At 39.6% G+C, this 17,553-nt stretch overlaps 1 protein-coding gene across 1 annotated transcript in view; it reads right to left on the bottom strand.

The window, feature by feature from the left end:
- LOC139720818 (transformation/transcription domain-associated protein-like) overlaps positions 1-17,553 on the bottom strand; it is a 38,720-nt gene that overhangs the window by 470 nt on the left and 20,697 nt on the right. The window contains exon 14 of the mRNA XM_071632155.1: positions 1-1,040. This exon is cut by the window's left edge and continues 470 nt beyond it. The gene's annotated coding sequence lies outside the window, so the exon portion shown is untranslated. The remainder of the gene's footprint in view (positions 1,041-17,553) is intronic.

Genomic DNA, 17,553 nt, shown 5'->3' on the forward strand with positions numbered 1-17,553 from the left:
TCGTTAATCCGAAAATGAAAAAGGGTTCATTAATTCCGAAGATTGATTAATCCAAAAATGAAATTCGGAACAATGAACCTTCGGAATAACGAATCTTAGGAATAAAGAGCCTTCGGAATAACGAACCTTCGGAATAACGAGCTGTAACCCTACAGGCACCTGATGTTCAATACTTGTACGTTAATTCTAAGGGCGCTGATCAGCTAAATGGAGGGAAAAGGGTGAAGGCAAAAAATATCATTACTTTTTATTCTTTATGGCATATGAATAAAAGTTCTGAATTGTAGCTCATACGTGTAAGCTAAACAGGCACACAAATCTACCCTACAGCAATACTTGAAACATAAAAAATTAAACATTCAGATGTGTCACAGGTGACAAATGTAGCTGAAACAACCATTGTGACCATATTCTTTTCTTCCTGTTTAGACAGAAAAAAAAGACACCTAATCCCATCTGTATGAACTTACCTCTTGCTGAGAGTATATCCATACAAACAAGAAACGCGAAAGAACGAAAAAAAATTACCAGTAAAGATTTGCCGATCAAGAACCATTCATATTCAGTCAGTATCACTGTTAAGATTGTACGTGTGCAATTCTATAAAACGTTGCAGGTGCAAGTTTACTCTCACAAAAGGATGTTGGCAAATTCATCTGATATAGGTATCATTTACATTGACACCATTCCCCAAGTGTGGTCCTGTAGAGATTCACTGATCCTGAGTTGATCATGTCGAGGTCAGCTCCAGTGGCAGAAGGGCATAAAATGTTTTCCCGAGACGTAACTAGCACCATTTGGCACACATGCATGATGAAAAGTGGATTCATCTTGCCTAGAAAACCACGATGGTCCAATCCTAAGTTTGGCATCCAGCGTGAGTCCCGCCCAACTTGGATCAAGATGTTGGCAAACACTGTACAGCCACGCCTGGTATCACAGACCGGTGGTAGACTTGGTGGCAGAACGACTCACGGGATGACAGGTGGTAGCAAAGGTGGACCTTCATCATCATCCTTCAAGGTGATTGACAGGTTGATCTGTGTTGGCAGAAAAGAGATGTAGAAATGGGGTGTGAGTGTGCACGAGGAATGGAGAGTGTATAGGGGAACTCTGCCCTTCCATTTGTATGTACTGTATAACCAGAAATTTCTGCATGCATGAAACTGCATGCAAAGGTCTTGTCTATACAATGCACTGACTGTTAGTAGCAACTTGCGAAAGTTTCATGCTGCGAAAAGTGCCGTCGGCTCTGATTCAAGAAAGTTTCATGCTGCGAATGTTTCAGGTTTAATATCAGAGTATGGCATTGACGGGTCTGGTTCACACCACTTGTTGAAAACTATGAAAAACTCAATTGGAGCAAACTGGAATGGGGTTGAATGAAATTCTTCAAACATTGTCCAGGGTATGTGTAAGCACAGACCACTTGACTGTTTGTGCTCTGATCCTCACAAGAAGCAAATCGGGATCATCTTTGTGGGTTAATGACAACTTGTTCATCCGAGGAGACCTCCAATTAATCAGCCCGTTGAAGACGAGTCACGAGTATACTCGGGCAGGTGTCTATGGGAAATGTGTCTGGTAAGGCAAAATCAGATAATCCTAAATAGGTCAAAGGGTGTGTACAGTTCTGGTTGAGGTGAGGATTTCGCTTTTAACGTTTTGCGAGATATTCAGAAACCACTCTATGAGATGACAAAGAGAATGCAATTCTGAGGGGTATCAAAAGTTTATTTGATGAAAATCGGTTTTGAAATGGCTGAGATATCCAAAAACAAGGTGAAACGAAGAAATCCTAATAAAAGGTGTGGCCTGTCGCCTTTTATTATTATCACTTTTTTGGATATCTCAGCCATTTGAAAAACAATTTTCATCAAGTAAACGTTGAATCCTTCTTAAAATGAAACGCTCTTTCATAATTCATAAGAGGTTTCTCATTATCTCACTTAGGAATGTTCAAAACATTAATCCCCACCTCAACCAGTAGTGTACAGTCCCTTTAATATGCCATTTGTAGGACATGATGTTTTGCCAGTTTAAGGAGGAAAACAGACAGAATTGGCTCAGCTGGTCTCCTGGGTTTTGAACCAGTAACCCACTTGTTTGTAAGGCAGATTATAGATTAAACCAGCTTGCTTCCCTAAAAGGGGGGGGGGGGGGGGGCACTAATGAATAATGTACAAACAAAGCTAATTCTTGGCAGAAGTCACACAGCTGCCATGTTGGGAATGGGCAGGTGAGGCCATTTGGCTTGCCATGGCCATACGCAGGCTTACAACACACGAGTGAAATGAGCAACTACAGCTCACTCATTTTGCTACAATGGCTAAATCTACTTAAAGGACAAGTCCACCTTCATATACATGTGGATTGAGTGAATGCAGCAATATTAGTAGAACACATCAGTGAAAGTTTGGGGAGAAGACTACTACAGTGTATGATGTCATATGCGTACAACCATATAAAGAAAATAAAAAGAGAATTTCACAAAACTTTACTTTTTGAATAGAGTGTACATTTCTTCGACTTGTTACTGACATACGTTAAGGGTAATATTATTCCCCTTACCTTCTGAAAGAGAGAAGTCAAGTGTTCTTTTGTTATGCGAGAAAAGTCTTTATTCTTTCTTTATATCGTTGTACTCATGTGACATCACAAGCTATAGTAGTCTTCTCATCCAGCCTTGAGTGAGCAGAAAATTCAAAAATTCATAACTTTTGAACGGATTGTCCGATTTTCCTCAAACTCTCAATGATGTGCTCTACTAATATTGCTGCATTCACTCAACATTCATGTCTATGAAGGTGAACTTGTCTTTTAATTTCTAATGCGAGACTACTGTCTTCAACAAGGCTCAATCATAAATTTGTTGGCGAATAGATTTCATTCAAAAAGAGAAGAAAAAAAAATGGTGTGACATGATGAAAAAAGTCAGTTTTGCAAAATATTTGAGTATGACTCAGAAGATGGGAAATGATCCTGGAAAAAATAAGATGAAATAGAAAAATCAATGAAGACAAGAAAAGACTAGGAAGGTGATGAGACTTGAGAAAAAGAGAGACAAAAGAAGTGTGTGAGACAGAGGAAGTGAAAAAAATTCAAAATCAGAAAAGAAGAGGAAAGCCAATAAGAAAAACACGGAGGATACGAAATAGACAGGCTTAAAAGAAGGAAGACAAAAAGAGACAGGATTAAAGTTTGAAGAAGGAAAGATAGAAAGAAGAGGAAAGATAAAAAAGAAGAACTAGAAGAGTAAGAAAAAAGAGAGACATGCATTATTTCCTAGGCTGCCCAGTACAGTCGGCCATCTATTACCGATCTAAAATGTCTTGACTACCCATTTCAATTAGTAGGTCACATCTCCAGTTTTCCAGGCTGTAATAGAATCCTCTTTGGACTGATGCAAGGAGATGGCAGTTTTCAATTTCAAAAGCTTGCAGCAAAAATCAGCAAACCTTTTACTTCATGACGATGCCAGGAAATGGACAGTATTTGCCCCTCTCTGCCAGCGATACGAACAAGAAGAAGAAGAAGAAAAAAATAATGTGAGTCGCTGACAAGGAGTCCGAACATCGCCTTCTGCAAATGTAACGAGCAGTTCCAGATGGGCACGGCAAATTAAGGCGCCGCTGCCGACACAGAAAGTGGCGCTGCATTACCTGATGCACGTCCTATCTACACGCAGATGACGCGTATCTCCGTGGTGGCAAGCGGCGGCGCCAGTGCCGGGGCACTCGCAAAGCTAAAGCGGTCACGCAGCGAGGGATGGCTTTTAAACAGTGTGACATTTTCTGTTGTGACAGGTCTGCTTTACATGATGCGCCAGGCATGCCAAATACCAGCTTACATTTACAACTAGAGCAGAAAGCAACACTCTGGGAGAGCCCATTTCTTTACATTAACTCGTCTGCGCTGCAGCTACTGTCCTAATTACAAGGCTAGAAAACTTTCACCCATTCTTTACAACTGTGCTGAACAAGTCTGACAAAAAGTGCCGCTTTCTCCGCACTCAACATCTGGCTACGCACACAGTTGCATTAATATGTCATCACACCAACTTCTGGCGATCTATGTGCCATGCATCTTCTACAGGAAATGCAGCAGACCGGGGCTTTGGACTTAGCATAAATTTGTCTTTCGTGAAATCAAGAACTCTACTGGAGAAATGCAAGAAGTTGCAATATTGCAAGAAAAAGTTGTGTGTATATGAACATATACAAAGACTCACACATATTACATTCATACATCCATAAAGACTGATATGTCATACACATTATCACACACATACCTGAAACATGCATGAACACACCTATGCACATACATACAGCTTTACGCCGTGTATGAGTGTGTTCAAAGAGTATGTTCACATTGATGGCTAAAGACACATGTCAACTTATAATAAACCACTGTTGGGGCTTCCCTGGATAAAGAATACTGACTGACTGACTGACTGACGGACTGACTGACTGACTGAATAAATGAATGAATGAATGAATGAATGAATGAATGAATGAATGAATGAATGAATGAATGAATGAATCAATCAATGAATCAATGAATGAATAAACAATAAATGATCTTCATGGCTGACAATATGCAGAGCAATGAATAAGAGAGAGATTTTGCCAGAGACTATTAAAGGTGACAAAATATCCTTTCATCTTCACATCAGTGACAACACTGCACAACTGTATGATAATGGACACGAGATTGCGCCGAACCCTGGGATATAATGGTACCCTTATGTACGGCGTGCCGAATCAAATGTATAATCTCTCTTTCTTTCTTTGACATAGAATTCCAAAAAAAAAATCAGACATTTGAGTACAGGTATGTGGATTGATCTGCTCTATACTTGCACACAAAGAACAGCGCAATCTGCCTAGCAATAAATGGAAACGATGAAGAGGTCTTCATACATGCATTCACTTTACACTTGGTTTAGAATAAAAGACATTTCAAATAATACACAGAATCATTCCTATGGTATAACAATTCTATTCACGACACACACTCAAAAAGAAAGAGGACAGTATTTGTGAATGGGTGACACGATATTTGCTCCTGCGACAATTGCTCCGGTCTTATTTTCTCTAAGGACTTAGGGTTAGGGTTCGGGTTGTGATAGGGTTTTAGGTTAAGTTTGATGTGAGAATTAGGATTAGGGTTATGTTTATGGGTTGAATTTACGTTTGGTTTAGCATGCAGATATATCATGGGAGTAATTGTCGCAGGAGCAAATGTCATGGAACCTGTGAATGACGTCACAAAAAAGTAGAAAACCCAAGCAAGGCAGTCCTTCTAATATTCCTGATCTCTCCCACAGCTGTCAAGAACTTTCATTCTGCTTGACATCTATTAATTTCCCCAAATGGTGATATAATCTAATTTACTTGAAAAAAAAAAGAAAAAAAAAAGAATAATCAGCTGCGCAGAACAACTGTGCTTTCTTTTTTAGTCATATGGGGTACATGCTCATTCAATATGCTCAAAATATGGGTGGGTTGTTTGGGAATGCTTCCTTTCTCTCTCTCTCTCTCTACTCTAAACACAGAGCACGCTCCTTGGAATTATAACTTTCATTGCTGGAAGTCTAATCAATACCCTCCTCCCGGCACGTAATCACAGCGACACACGTCCAGGGGCTGTCATTCAGAATCTGACTTTTGTAGTGAAGGTTCTCCCCATTGTCTTCACCTCTTCGCTTATTCTCTTTCTCTCTCTTCTCTCTCCCTCTTCCTACTTTTTCTTTCTCTCCCCTCTCTCTCTCTCTCTTTTTCTCTATCTATCTATCTATCTATCTATCTTTCTATCTATCTATCTATCTATCTATCTATCTATCTATCTATCTATCTATCTATCTATCTATATTATATCCATATTAGTGGAAAAGTGAGCAAAGAAAATGGGATTCCATCGGGATTCGAACCCGAGACCTCCGGATTGCTAGACCGGTGCTCTACCGACTGAGCTATAGAAAGCCCTAGTACAGTGTTCGTCCCAGAAACCCTTAATTCTCAATGCTCGGGTGGTCAGAAGCTATAGCAGTGTGTATGTGTGTGACACACACGCACACACTTGAACCTGGCATAAACCCGAAGGATAATTCAACTTGGGGATAAATGCGAGGGATCACCGAAGTGATGCAGCTTTTTGAGTTTGTAACAAATAAAGACAGAATAAACTGACCAGAAAGAATATAAATTATTAGTGGAAAAGTGAGCAAAGAAAATGGGATTCCATCGGGATTCGAACCCGAGACCTCCGGATTGCTAGACCGGTGCTCTACCGACTGAGCTATAGAAAGCCCTAGTACAGTGTTCGTCCCAGAAACCCTTAATTCTCAATGCTCGGGTGGTCAGAAGCTATAGCAGTGTGTATGTGTGTGACACACACGCACACACTTGAACCTGGCATAAACCCGAAGGATAATTCAACTTGGGGATAAATGCGAGGGATCACCGAAGTGATGCAGCTTTTTGAGTTTGTAACAAATAAAGACAGAATAAACTGACCAGAAAGAATATAAATTATTAGTGGAAAAGTGAGCAAAGAAAATGGGATTCCATCGGGATTCGAACCCGAGACCTCCGGATTGCTAGACCGGTGCTCTACCGACTGAGCTATAGAAAGCCCTAGTACAGTGTTCGTCCCAGAAACCCTTAATTCTCAATGCTCGGGTGGTCAGAAGCTATAGCAGTGTGTATGTGTGTGACACACACGCACACACTTGAACCTGGCATAAACCCGAAGGATAATTCAACTTGGGGATAAATGCGAGGGATCACCGAAGTGATGCAGCTTTTTGAGTTTGTAACAAATAAAGACAGAATAAACTGACCAGAAAGAATATAAATTATTAGTGGAAAAGTGAGCAAAGAAAATGGGATTCCATCGGGATTCGAACCCGAGACCTCCGGATTGCTAGACCGGTGCTCTACCGACTGAGCTATAGAAAGCCCTAGTACAGTGTTCGTCCCAGAAACCCTTAATTCTCAATGCTCGGGTGGTCAGAAGCTATAGCAGTGTGTATGTGTGTGACACACACGCACACACTTGAACCTGGCATAAACCCGAAGGATAATTCAACTTGGGGATAAATGCGAGGGATCACCGAAGTGATGCAGCTTTTTGAGTTTGTAACAAATAAAGACAGAATAAACTGACCAGAAAGAATATAAATTATTAGTGGAAAAGTGACTAATAAGTCACTAATAATTTATATTCTTTCTGGTCAGTTTATTCTGTCTTTATTTGTTACAAACTCAAAAAGCTGCATCACTTCGGTGATCCCTCGCATTTATCCCCAAGTTGAATTATCCTTCGGGTTTATGCCAGGTTCAAGTGTGTGCGTGTGTGTCACACACATACACACTGCTATAGCTTCTGACCACCCGAGCATTGAGAATTAAGGGTTTCTGGGACGAACACTGTACTAGGGCTTTCTATAGCTCAGTCGGTAGAGCACCGGTCTAGCAATCCGGAGGTCTCGGGTTCGAATCCCGATGGAATCCCATTTTCTTTGCTCACTTTTCCACTAATAATTTATATTCTTTCTGGTCAGTTTATTCTGTCTTTATTTATATTATATCCATATACACTTTTGTATATCTTTTTCTCTCTCACTTTCTTCATCTCTTTATATATTACATATCTTTCTCTCTCTCTTTTTCTCTATCTATCTATCTATCTATCTATCTATCTATCTATCTATCTATACTATATCCATATATCTTTTTCTCTCTCACTTTCTTTATCTCTTTATATATTATATACCTTTCTCTCTCTCTCTTTTTCTATCTCTTTATATATTCTATGATATATTTTTCTCTCTCTGTCACATCATCTGGTCTACTGTAAAAGTGGATATTTTCGCGTGAGTAATTTTTTGCACTCTGTCGAGTATATAGAACAGGTGACATGTTCATATCGTATCTTCAGTATGTACTTCAGACATACCAAATATACTTCGTATGTTAGTATCTTCAGTATGTACTGCACAATTTTATATATAATATTATCCATTCATGGTGAATCTCTTATTTCTCAAGGGAGCATGGAACACAAACTTCAGAACAGCATAATATGCATTAAAAAATACCTGGAAAAACTAAGGTGTAATGCAAAATCCATGAAATCATTCAGGACCTTTCACAAATACAAAAATACTACAATGTTCAGTGCTCTCCCACTATTAAAGCCCTCTGTTACAAGTGATATTATATGCTATTCCTTTTTTATGATGGCAAGTATTTTTTTCTTCTTAAACTGATGTGAATTTTCAGTTGGAAACACGGATTGAAAACACTCTAAAAAACATATCTGCAAAAATCCCCCCAACAAAACAAACCTGCATACTTCTGTGGTTGGGAATTTGCTCACAACTACCTCAGCAACCGCAACCCATACTGACAAGACAGTATTTATTCAAATTCATGAAATTCTTTCGTCGAGGTGTTTTTATTGCAACTGATTGACAAATTGCCCTACATTGACGTAAATAAGCACCGAATTGATCAGTGTTTTAGTAGTAGCCATGATAAAAAAATCATGGGCGTACATACTTGAGCAGGATTCGAACCCAAGACCTCCTGATCTCCGGACAGGCGTCATCTCCACTAGACCACCTAGCTTCCGCCGCACAGCAAGTGTTGGTTCTAATCCTTATAAATAGCATGCAGCGGGTACTGCGTCATTCAAATTCATGAAATTCTTCCGTCGAGGCGTTTTCATTGCAACTGATTGACAAATTATTAACATCGATGTTGGGCAATTTGTCAATCAGTTGCAAGACAGTATTTCTTTTGAATCATGGTGGCCTGCAATGATTAAAGACCAACAACAGACCTTCACCTTCCGACAATATACATCATTAATGGTCCATCGTTGCGCAGGTGTCATTAACAAATGCTTCACTCGACATATGCTTTCATCTCATACATAATAGGTCATTTTGTGTAGACTGCTTTTAAATATTCAATTTTTGAACTTTCAAAGCTGATATTAAAAGGATTTAACTGTTGACATTCACAGATTCTTTGCAGTTTTGCTTTTCTTAATTCTCATTACAGAATGTCATCATTCCACTCTGTACTTCCATGCTCTATTCAAGATGGTTTTATGAACATATGCAGTATTACCGGTACAAAAGTGGACATTTTTGCATGGGTGATGTTTTGCACTTGGTGGGGTAGATGAATTTCAGGTTCTTACTTCTGCAGAATTGATATAATATATAAAGTAGCATTACATACACTAAACAAAAAATGTGTGTGCTTTATATTTTTCACACTAGTTTCATAATGCATGAAATGCACAAAAAATTCCACTACCACTTTCACAGTATGCTACAGTTCTCCTGCCCAAAACACCAATCCAATATATGTCATTCAGAGCCATACAAGAGTAAACTGCAATGTCTAATTGCTTTTATTCTGCAATGAAACCTCATTGGGACATGGTTACCGGTTCAAATAAGTGGTAAGTGGAAGTGGTAATAAGATTTGTATAAATCATATGAAGATTTCCAAAGGCTGGGGACAAAAGTGTTGGGTTTGCTACTGAACAATGCCAAACAAAACCTTGGAGTGTCATTTATGAACATATCATCAGATAGTAAGCAGTCTGAAGCCCTTTTTACAGTCTTGTGTTTCTTAACCCCGTACTTTCTCTGACCCAGGACTATCGTTAGTACCGTACCAATTTTTCAGCTTTTTACACTCGCCAATAAATCCTGTACTATTAAGCTCTTGTCCTGGGCTAAGGAGAAAACTGACCTTTTTACACTCCTATTTTTTAGCCCCGTATTTTCCAAACCATATGAATATTCATGATTACACTGTGCACTGTTCAAGTACAAGCACGCATCGGCAGCACTTGATTATCTCGTTTCTGATTGGTCAGTGGGGGTCGGACTTCGTCTCCGTCGCTTAGCCCCAGATTATTTTTTCGTTCTGTTTACACTCGCTTCCTTGGCACCGCAATTGCGGTGCTAACCCTTCTATTTTGCAGGGCCAGATAGTACAGAATTATCGGTGGGGCTAGCCCACTTTCGTGAAAACAAGTGTAAACAGAAAGTGGGCTAAGGAAAGTCTGGTACCAACGGTGGGGCTAAGGCCCCCCCCCCCCCCTTAGCCCCACCGTTGGTACGGGATTAAGCAAAAATTTGCAAGTGTAAAAAGCCCTTTTGACACTTTCATCCATTCCCTGTGTATGATATTTTGAAATCTTCAGAATCTTTGTAAAAGACCTATATCTATCATGTTCCAATCGGCAGCGGGCTATCTGTTTCCATCAAAACAACTCCATCTTCATCTGAAATACAGGTCCTGTAAATGTTATGGGCTAACATCAAAACATACTTCAGGGTTAGGGCACGATGCTATCATCAATGTGAATAAAGATTTTCTTTACAAAAAAAAAAGGGAATTTAACACAGAAAATTTTGATTAGAGTAAACTTCATTAAATAGGGAAATTAAAGAATTCAAGAAGTGGAGAAATTTATACTGTAAAAGTGGTTTCTTTCGCGTACAGATACTTTCGCGTGTGTTTAAATTCGCGGTCAGCAAAATCTGTGTGTGTGTGTTGACCATCAATACCATCAATACCTGCAATGCGCAGAATTTTCGTGTGTGCGCAACAGCGTTGTAACAAGCGGTGAGTTCAAAACATTTTCTTGCGTGGTTAATTTTGCGTGACTTTTCAAAACATTTTCGCGTGATGTTAAATTCGTGGTTCAACCTCAAAATGCGAAAAGCGTGAAAATAAAACCACCGCGACAGAAACCACTTTTACAGTATTCAAATATAGATCTATATCATTTTTTAAAGATATAGATGTATGGTATGAAGCACAAATTATCTTCCAGTTTCAAGAACTGAAATCTCTATTCAGTGTTTTTAACAATTGGCAAGAGAGAGGGTAGGTACATGTTATCTACATACAAAAAGCTGACTCTTTGAATCAGCACATTTCTACATATCTGACATCCCCTCCCCGCCCCTCATCATCATCAAACTGCCTCTTTTTCAAGTTCCAGTCCTGTTTGACACCCACGTGTATCTCGCGGGCTGTGCTAAAACCATGCGACCCCCTGAAAATCATGGCGACTTATTAGGGCCTGTGGGGACTGTCCCGCAATTGCAACCAAAATGAGGCTCGGGAAACAAAACTCTTGTTCTCGTGTGACCGAGTACTTGACTACTCTGATCAGCAGAAATAAATGGGCATCAGAACATTGGAGCTTGAATGCGTGAAAGGATCAAGACTCCATGAAAGGGTTGTGTCATTTCACGAGACCATGAACATTCAAAGTGTGTAATCTCATCAAAACGGGTTGCTATCCAAACTAAATAGCAAAGAATGTCATTTCATCTACATGTATGAATATGTACACCTCACACATCAAATCCTAATCACAATCATAAAAACTTCTGACAGCTTTTCTTTTTCTTTTTTACCAGGCAATTCCAACAAAATTAAGTACAGCAATATCAGAATCTGAACACAGCTCACAATTACGATATTGAGTATCTTATGATGTCTGCATGTCTCATTTCTTTGCACATTGAGACTTTCTTTCTTTTATGTGTGTGTGTGTGTGTGTGTGTGTGTGTGTTTGTAGCATTTCGCACAGCCGTAGGATGACCGCGCCACAGGGTAATGTAAAATGACGACTGGAGTGTGAAAACCACTACAAAATTGTGCGGAAGCAGGTGCCATCAAATTTACTGGAGCAGACGTCTGGCGTCTTCGAGGCACGTCAATGCACGCTGAAAGCCGCGAGAGGCTGTTTGGCTGGGAAGACCACAGGAAGTCTAGCCCTCTATCTCCACCAGACGATGATGGCACAAAATACAGACATGAAAATACAGAAAAATATAATTTTCGCTCGAAAGAGTGAACTATCATTAATAGACGCTTTCTGCCATTTCTCTCAGTAAAAGATCAATTCACAGACTTCTGAGGGGTATTTCATCAAGTTAGTCAGCGCTGACAAGTTGTCAGTCTCTGACAATCACCATAGTAACAGTCAGTGACCAGAGCATCTCAGCCAATCAAAACCAAGGATTCTGCTGAAATTGTCAGAGACTGACAGCTTGTCAGCGCTGACTAAATTGATGAAACACCCCCATGAAGTCTGTTTTCAGCTTGGTACATTGTATGTCATGTCACTGCCCAGTATAGCAGTAAGTGATGGGTTATAATCCTGCACTGGTTTCTTTTTCTCTTCTTGTTTTGTTTTGTTTTGTTTTCACTGTGTCTGTTACAGTACAGATCAAACAAGAGATCTTACTGGAAACTGCATAACTTTCAACCCAAACCCCCACCCCCCCCCCAAGAAAAAAAATACATTCAGGAAATACTTGTTTTCCAACCCGTGCTTTCTCTGTTTAGGCAAGACTTCAGTAATCATCTAAATATTGTCTACTAAGAGGTAGAACAGGGTTTACATAAAACATTGTCCATAAATGTTCTCAAAAGATTTTGACATGGTTGAATGAGCACACACTTAAAGCGGCGACAGACAGGTGCCTACATGAGATGCTATTGTGGGCAAATCTCCTTTGGAGAAGTGTTTACATGAACATACAAATAAGAGGCCCTCTTCTGGTTCTAAGTCAATAGGCGTTTTCACATCAGCCCGATGTTTTGAAATAGCGCGCTATTTTCTGACTTGGGAAATTAACCCGATCACTAAAATAGCGCGCTATTTGATAATGTCAACACAAATTAGCGCGCTAATTGTATCGCTCTGATCGAGAAAATTTCTCGAGTCCAACTCGGGAAATTTCCGAAATAGCGGGATGATTTGCGAACTAGCGCGCTATTTGATCATGTGAAATTGACTCAAGAAATTAGCGCGATGCATCCCATCGTGCCTAGTGTGTGTGATGGTGATCACGTGGGTAATTTTTTTGAAAGCGCGCGCTCTACTAGTATACCCGACACTGTTTGCGCATGCTCAGCTGTCGAATTAGCTCAAAAAAATTTCGGGCTAATTCTTTTCGGGCTGATGTGAATAGGAAATTAAATAGCGCGCTAATTTGCGATCGCGAAAAATATCTCGAGCTTGGATTTTTATCGGGCTAATGTGAAAACGCCTATTGTCACCGTTGAATCTTCTAATTTCTTTTTTTTTTTTTTTGCAAGAGTTGCATTGTATATCAAATGCAGTGCATCAGCATAGGGGGGGGGGGGGACTTGCACATTTCATGATTTCTTGGACAGCTTTTATTCTGCATTGTTGTTTGAAATGAAATTCAAGGCACTTGAGGGAACTTTCTTTTTCTGACTATTACCATCTATTTGATTGTAAATGGCAATAACTCAGGATTATTTTTGTTTCAGCGTATTTGATTGCATATATTTCAAGTGTACACAATTATGCTTATCTACATGGAGAGTAATATTGAGTGATGATTAAAAAAAAAAAATGCCTTCTGGTTGATACATGATTTTTTATTATTTTGTAAATCACCATCAAATCAAACCATAGTAGGGACCTACTGGCACCTTCTAGGTTATGGCATTGGGAGTAGAGTAAAAATGATTTGAAATTATTATGTCATGTCAGAGACAAAGTGATCATGATGACATCACACTCTAAATCTAATGACATCACTCAAGGATTAGGTAAAACTTTCTTCTGGCTCTGAGTCTGTTAAAACATGAAAAGTTTGCATGACTAGAGTTCAGTCGTTGCGGCTTCACTGTAAACTTTTTCCCAAGTTTTCACCTTCCGTGGGTGTTACAAATGAGGTCTCTCACTGTTGACATGAGATCAAGTGGGAAAAGAAAACCCCACCCTGATCTCCAAACATATTTAAACCACTTCTCAGACTTAGACTGGCCTCACTTTGTTCTTTTTCTACTTTGTTTTCTTCCTTTTTGTTTCGTGTTTGTGTTTGTATTTTCTTTTTTCTCCTCCAGAGCCACGGGTGAGTTTGGATGGTAAACAATACCGGTTACGCTTGGGTCACAGCCGTAGTTCAAGCCTGACCATAAATTATGCAGGCACACAACTTGTATCTCGCCGGCAGCCCTACTACGTCCCCCATACCCCCCCCCCCCCCCAACTCTATCTGCAGCATGGGCTTTAGCTGTCTATGGAGCCAAGCAGCCACCGATGGCGCAAGACGCCACACCTGGGGTAACCTAGAAGGCAGCGGCTCCCACTTGCCATGGAGTGGGTCCGTTCGTTATCTGGTGGGAACACTGGATGCATAATGCGGTGGCGTATTGTCTTTCCTTTAAGGGCTCACGCATACACACACTGCTGGCGGGGGTAGGACTCTATGGAATACGCATTAACATGTAATATGAAGTGTTTGGCTCTAATTGGGTCACTTATACAAGCTGAGATGTTCAAATGAGATGGACGAAGAACTGGCATATGCGTGTTTTAAAGCACGAACATAGAGTTCTACCCCCGCAGTAACTTTTCAGTAATTGCCATTTGGGATTAACTTGTCCGACATGGCCTGTAAAAAAGCATTGTCGGGGCCAGTTGAAAAACAAAAAAAATCAGGACCAATAAATTCTTTATTGCAACTGATTGACAAACTGACGAAAATAAGCAACGAATTAACCAGTGTTAGTCAACTCAATGAAAGAATTTCATGAATTTGAAGGACCAGTAAATTCTAGGTTCAGACCAGTTAAAAATGGAAAACTTGTTTGACAGGGACAGGTTGGACCAGTTTAAAAAATGGTTAGTGTACAGCCCTGGATATTATGACATTAATTTTGATAATCCAAAGGATTAATATTATTTAATATAGACTTATTTGATCTGCATCCATTAAAAGACAGTTTTAAGACATTTGCAAAGATCGGCAAGGAAAGTCACTGGCCAGACAGTGATTTTTTTTTTTTTTTTTTAAACTGGTTACTAGGATGAGGTGGATGAGAAAAGTTGTGGATTGCAAATATGTCAGATCCATCTACTGCCCTCCTAGCATGGTAATTTCATAACAACAAGTCTCTTGGCATTGTGTATGGTAATGATGCTGATAAAAGCATGAAAATTTTTATTGGGAGAGAAAAGGTAGGAAGAATAGAAAGAGAAGAAGAAGAAAAAGAAGGAGATCCATATGAACACTTGATATTGTCATAGAGAGAATAATTAAAAAGAAAGAGACACAAGGACTGAGAGAAAGAGAATGAGAGCATATAAAACAAAAATATAACAAACAGCAACAAAAGAGGGCAGTAGTTACAACGACACAAAAGGGAGACTTGTTTTGCCCTTATATACGAATCACAGGCTTGACCTATTTGCGTGTTGATAAGTATTGATTCACAGGAAAAGGTGAGGGGAAAGGGGGGAATAAATTGTCAGCTGTACCGATATCGATTGCTGAATGGGAGGACTGCAAATACCTCAGTCTCCCGTGCCCAAACCGTGTCGGACGTCGCTCTGATAGCAAGCATATTTTAGTTCTCACAATAATCATTCCTATTGCCTGCATTGATAACAGTGCCTTCTGCATTTAAGGGAGGGTACCCTTCCCTACAAAATTAAGGAGGGGGTGTGGCTATCATCATGAAGTAATGTTTTGGGAGCCAGAAGTTGGAGTGTATGTCGTTTTTAAACTCACTAGAGGTTGTAAGCATATGAAGAACTTTGACGGAGGAATCAAACTCTTCTGCTATTTACAAGAAGTCGGAAGGAGCGACAGGAAATTCACATAGTGCTTTTTTCGCTGCATGATGAAATCAATATATATTTCGCGCAAGGATTTGACACATTATGTTCACATACCACATGCAAAAACACTTTCACAGAGTTCTTAAAGAGAGGATGCACAGGATGTCTGGCTAGATATACGCCACCTTTCATGGTGACATCCATTTTGTCACCGCGTGTCAAAGACAATCGTCATAATCAGCAGATGTTGTTGACAGGACCGAGTAAAACAAGGAGAAAAAAACAAAAATTGATCTGGTTCTAGCCAGATCCGACAACTGAAAAAAGGTGTTGTGATTTGTCATTCCGGCAGACAGGACCGAATCAGTACTTTATATTTACAGTTGTCTGCGGTTGGTTTGCATTCGTTTCACAGCTGTCTGATAAATATCTGAAAGCATACTTTGTAAATTCTGTAATTCGAGCTTTTCAAAGTTGGCAGATTGCCAATTTCTGATAGTGTCCAAGCTGCTGACAATTGCCTACCTTCTTCCATATTTTTGAAAAAAAAAAATCAGACAGAAAAAAAAAGATTGTAAACAGGAAAATATTTGCCATGGCATGTGAATACTCTCTTCCCACATCTATTCAAGTACATGTGTACAACCATAACCCATCCCACCACTAAACTGTATAATCTGAGCCTTCTTTTTTTGCTTGAAAGAACATCGCTACCTGTGGCTGTGTGACTTTGATGATGTTCCTTTGGGGCTTATATTATAAAGTATCACAAGTATAAACGGGTTTTCCATTTGTTTTCAGCCAGCTACAGTAGTTTCTACATTTTTCCAGTACTATATTGGTTTTTCTACCTCCGTATATTCGCGAGATTTGTCACTGAATACAGTCAATTATGACAAAAGCCAGATCAATCACAGCTAATACAATATTGCCCAAAGGCCAGACATATCCTTATATTGCACGGAAATGAAAGCTCATCTGTAATAGGGAGATTTCTGTACTTTCCTTTTAAAATGCTAAATGCACAGTCAACACGTCACACTATAAAACAGGTCACTTTATTAGGCAAGCATCATGGTCACCATCTCTAAATCAACACTGCGATATGAGGCCTGTTCACACATACATGAAATGTGACAATCAGTTTTTACAACACAATGCAAACCATTGATTCTTACTTTTTATGGACACACACACACTCACACAAAATTGTTTAACTCTTGCAATAAGCATCGCGATGCAAAAATTATTCCATCTTGATTTTTCTTGGGAAATGTTTGCAGTAAGTTTTCCTACTTGCCATACCATTCTATCTATTTTTAAAATCCCATAATAGGTCCATCCACTCGGGTGCCTGTGGTCAAACTCGTCTCGTTGTTTAGGCATGTACAGTGTGGAGATTCAAAGTACTTCATTTGCAAACAAGTGACATATTTTTTTTTTTTTTTTTTTTTTTGGGGGGGGGGACCAACAGTGGCCAATGAAATCAATTTTCGCATCACAACGCAAAAAACCAGATTGCGAGCTCCTGTTGGTGTATACATGTGTGTGTGGCCATTATACACCTGGGGTGGTATTCTGAGACCGTTTTATCTCTGTTGTAAGTCTGTTGTAACAAATCGGTATTCTGAACACCGTTTTATCTCTGTTGTAACTTCTGTTGTAACTTCTGTTGTAACTTGTGTTTTATCTTGCGCACTCTTTGCCCGCGCATACCATTGTCTTAAAGCATGCGCACGCGCGTAACAGTTGGCGCAAACCTGAACACCCATTAGATTACACGGTATTCTGAAAACTGTTTTATCTTCTGTTGTAAGTCATGCCCCGTGTAAATTTATGCTTCTGAGATAAAACAGGGTGGAAGGTGTTTTAACTCCGTTGTAACTTTCGTTTTGG

Source organism: Diadema antillarum, unplaced genomic scaffold, assembly GCF_040938485.1.
Source record: "Diadema antillarum isolate AM-2024a unplaced genomic scaffold, OU_Dant_1.0 scf00000134, whole genome shotgun sequence".
Lineage (NCBI taxonomy): Eukaryota > Metazoa > Echinodermata > Echinoidea > Diadematoida > Diadematidae > Diadema > Diadema antillarum.